Raw genomic sequence first — 4824 nt, forward strand, 5'->3', positions numbered from 1 at the left:
ACGGTACATTTATTTAAATAGTCGTACAACGAATCAAGCCCAAATGCCTATAAAAGAAAACCTAAAAAATTCTTTATTTTTTTTACACAAATTCCAATTAAATATTTCTATAAAAGGTTTAACTCCGAAAGGTTATTATGATTTTTTTTTTCAATTAATGAAAAAAAGGAGGAATACTTTGCTCATGCCTGAAGAAATTCTGTGGATCAACATTGGTCTTCACACGAACCAACCTGTCAAAGTTGTTCAAGAAATACTTACGACCCCATACGCTAGCTTGAGCGAAACTTGTGTTTCCTTCATTATTCATTCCGATGTCAAGATCCCTATAATTGATATAGGCTTGCCTTGGAGATTTTGAAACAAAGGAACCCATGTAACTATAAAGTCTTCTAATCCAGCTTATATACCTTTCGGATATTATATTCTCCTCTTCTTGCCATCCTGCGTTGTATACGATTTTGTATAAGTTGCCAGCTCTATGTGGGAATGGAGTAGCAGTCGATGGAATTTCATCCATTATGCCTCCGTAAGCAATAAAACTTATACTAGCAGATGCTCCTTCTTCTTCAAAAAGTCTGGACAACATCCCCTGAAATCCAATTTCAGGAATGGGTTTCCTCACATAATCAGATTTTGATTTGAAGGAAGGACTAAGAAGAGGACTTTGGTATGTCCTGTCAAGTAAAATATTCAAGGTTTCATTTGGAAGGTTGCCCATGTAGAGAATAGATTCAATCCAACTCATTTCAACGCAGTCTTCCCTCACTAGTCCCAGCTCAGGAAATCTCTCTTGCATCAATGGAACCAGCTCATCAATCCCACCAAGAAACGAGGCATGAAAGGAAGCTAGAATTGTTCTCTTCCCATCTTCACTAGAATTTACCCTTGTTATTGTAATTCCAGAGTAAAATTCATCTGGAAGCTCGGGTGCAACGGATTGCCAACGATGAACAAGCTTGGTCGCATTTTGTTCCAAGGTCTTGTTGATTGTGAACACAGTCACAGTTGGTGGAACCGAAACCAACTGTACTTTCCATGCAACCACAATTCCAAAGCTACCCCCACCACCACCTCGAATGGCCCAAAACAGATCTTCTCCCATGGATTTCCTGTCAAGAACTCTCCCGTTAACATCAACAAGTTGTGCATCAATTACATTATCGATTGCAAGACCGTATTTGCGGAATAATAAGCCATAACCTCCTCCGCTCAAGTACCCTCCAATTCCAACAGTGGGGCAAAGACCAGCTGGAAAGGCAAGAGTGTTGCTTCTATTAGCAATGTTGTAATACAGTTCTCCTAGAACTGCACCTGATTGAACCCATGCAACTTTGTTGTCTACATCAATGTCAACTGATCGTAGATTAACCATATCAACAATAACAAACGGGAGTTCAGATACATAAGAAAGACCTTCAAAATCATGGCCACCGCTTCGAGTTCTAATTTGGAGACCATGTTTTCTTGAACAATAAATTGTTGCTTGAATATGGGAAGCATGGAGCGGTGTTACAATGACCAAAGGTTTAGGGGTAGATGGTGTAGTGAATCTAAAATTTCGAATGGTAGCGTTCAAAACAGAAGAATAGGAAGAATTATTTTGTGTGAAGATAACTCTAGAAATGGAAGAGGAGTCGTTGGATTGAAGAGAAAGGCAATCAAGAAAAGTCTCATTAGCATGAGCTGAAGTTGCCCATAACAATGAGAAGAGAGCGACAAAAAGAAATGATGAAGACGTTGAAAAGTGAAGAGATTTCATATTTTTGAAAGTGATGATTTTCGAAACTGAAGGTTTTGTGCAGAGTTTGTGAAGGGCTCCCCTATTTATAGATTTACATAACCAAAGGGGGATGCTTTGAGCAGCGAAAAGGCATTGGAATTGAAGTTTCTTCAAACGCGGAATGAGTTTGGAAATGGGATGGTCATCAATATAACATGTTGATCTATATGTCATCAACTCCTTAAGAAAATCTTCATCGTAAGCAGTGATGGCATTGGGGGATTTGACGCACTCAAACTAAAATTGCCTGACTTTTATAATCTGATCAAATTGGTAAATGAAAAAATTTTTCCCACTGGGTTTTACGCAGCAAAAGCATGTGAATAGAACCGAATTTAATGACATTTTGCTTAGCTTTCTCGACCGTCACATATAAATAAATAAACAAATATTAAAATTTTTTTTTTTTCTCTCTTTCAAAGAGGATAGTAATTTATTGATCTATGCCATCCTGAAAATCCAATTTATTCCAATAAGATGACAATTTAGCCTAAATTGTAATTGAAAAATCTACATTCTACGGGATTCCAATTGGCATGGAAAGGGTAAAAGCATTCTTCCACGATAAAATGATATTTTTATTTCATGCTTGTACAATCTTACAAATCGAAATTAATTTAAAATTATCAAATTTAAGAATGAAGGTCATATAATCAATAATGAGGCAATCAATGTGGGAAAACCTACGGACTCATTTGGTTTTGGAATTATTGTTATAAGTGGGGTTAAAATGTTTGTTACATGCCAATTTATTTCCCGCTTAATGTTGACTATTTGTTGGGTACGTTGATTTTATATTAGAGCTGACTTTTGAAGAGTGTGAGTTTAAAAGAGTTTATATGCTTAATATCTTCTTTAGTTAGATAAGTATAACGATACGAGAGTTCAACGACGTATTAGAAATTAAAAAAAAAATCTCATTTAATTTATTTTCCTCTATCTCATAAATATTATGAGTTCATTTTATTTTAAATATATTATTAATTAAAGCTTGAAAAAAAAAAGAGCTAAACACTTTAAATGAAAAGGTTTTCAAACATACTTTTATATAAAAAAAGTAGTTTAATGTTGAAAATATAAATGATCAAAATAAGTAGAAAAAGTTGAAGAGAGAAAGGCGATGGGAATAATTTTATGTTTTCATGGGTAAGCCAAAGGAGAAATTTCTCATAAGACAGAGACAAAGTCCCCCATATTAATATTTTCATGTGGAGGTGGGTTGTTCCCATGAAAGTCCCATTGCTTGGACGATGTGATTGCTATCATTTTCAACCATTTCTAGATTTCTTGTTTTTAGGGTAAAAGTATGAGCCTACAACATAAAAACTCCGACTTTCGTGTAGATTTCCTTTTTGTTTTACTATATATTTTGGCAAAATAAAATTCAACAATTACTGGCGGTCTAGATTGGGCAAAATTCCGGAAACAAAAATTAACTACTAGTACTTGTTAATATTGAAATATATTTTTTGTTCTATAAGAAAAAAGAAAGTAAAATATTAGTAAAATTAAAAATAAAATGAAAATTTATTATTTTTTTCAAAAAAAAATTTTTAGACTTTTTTTTTTAACATTAATATATATATGTGACAGTAAAATACTAAAACTATGTTCACGAATCATTTATATCATTATTAATAATTTCTATGTACTTAATTTTGGAACCGATGCACAAAATCCTTCTCTTTTAAAAATAAATTTACTATTGTGAACCAAATTTGAATTTTCAAATATAAGACAAAATATAAATAGGTAAATAAATAATAAGCAAAAAAAAAAAAAGATAAAATTTGACATATTCAGTTGAAAAGCGCGTGGTATATGCAGTTGGGAATAAATATAACTTGTAGAGAAATTTTTTTTTTTTTTTTGGCCAATGAAAGACTTTAAATTCTAAAATTCTAAATGTGACTTTAATAAAAGTCTTAATCAGAAAATTCTAAATGTGACTTTCTACTTTCTATTTGAGGAAATTAAATTCAACACATTTAACACTATTGAAGTCTTTCAGGCAACATATTTTATCTGATTTTATTAAATTCTTGACTTTAATTCTTCCTGAAAATGATTGTATTTATAAATTAATTAAAACCATATGATATCAGGCACGACTTAGTCTATTGCATGAAAAGGGTATGATTTTGACTACAAAGACTTCTGGATAATTTTAAAGCAAATTCCCGCGCAATGCCTCCATTGACTTTTGTTCTTTTTTTTTTCCTTGAAGAAAATGAAGATGAATATCCAAAGACAGTGAACCTACTCATCATCAAACTACGGTCAAAAACTGGAAAATGATCTTAGATATGATGGAAAATCTGTGTCCCTCAAATTTCTTTTATTCTTTTCAGATTTGTTTTATCCATCAACACGAAACCCAAATCATTAAGAAAAATCAAAACTGAAATTACTCAGAAGTTATTTTATTTTTAGAGGGAATTTTCATTTCCGACAGAAGAATTTTAAAATCTTCAAAATTTTCTACAAGAAATTGTATTGGTAATACTTAAAAGATAGAAAAAAAAAAAAGAAAATTCTGTTGATAATTTAAATTTTCGACAAAAATTAGGCTTTTTTGAAATAATTTTCCATCTCTAAAAGCTTGATCTCTTTTAGTTTAAATAAATTAATTACACTCTTGTTTATTAGCTTCTCTTTAAATTATAAACACAGTGAGGGATGACAACAAATCACCATCGAGATGATAACGGGTCATTATGTGGGTGTGTATTAAACTTTTCATCCCCATATCTGATTACGTTACTCGACTCATCTCCATTTTGATATCGCCAAGTAATACTTTCGTGTATTTGTCTTCGTACCCGATAAGTAAACCCGAACCTGCCTCATTATGGAAAGTTTGATATGTGCCATTTGAAATATGCAAGTAAAAAGAAAATAATGAAATTAAAGAAAAAAAAAACTCATGAGAAAACCCATCTTTATTGAAACCTAAAAATGTAAAAGAAAAAATAATAAAATAATAAAATACCTAAAACCTAACCTTACTAAGATTTTAATAAATTTGTTCAAAATTCATA

General features: G+C 31.8%; 1 pseudogene across 1 annotated transcript; it reads right to left on the reverse strand.

Moving 5' to 3' along the window:
* LOC111287564 (berberine bridge enzyme-like 8 pseudogene) lies at positions 1–2008 on the reverse strand (annotated as a pseudogene). The gene has a single exon (XR_016341350.1). The product of XR_016341350.1 is annotated as a berberine bridge enzyme-like 8 pseudogene (transcript).
* Between the last annotated feature and the right edge of the window lie 2816 nt (positions 2009–4824).

Source organism: Durio zibethinus, chromosome 4 (assembly GCF_047325235.1).
Source record: "Durio zibethinus cultivar Kanyao isolate XHJ-2024 chromosome 4, ASM4732523v1, whole genome shotgun sequence".
NCBI classification, from domain to species: Eukaryota; Viridiplantae; Streptophyta; class Magnoliopsida; order Malvales; family Malvaceae; genus Durio; species Durio zibethinus.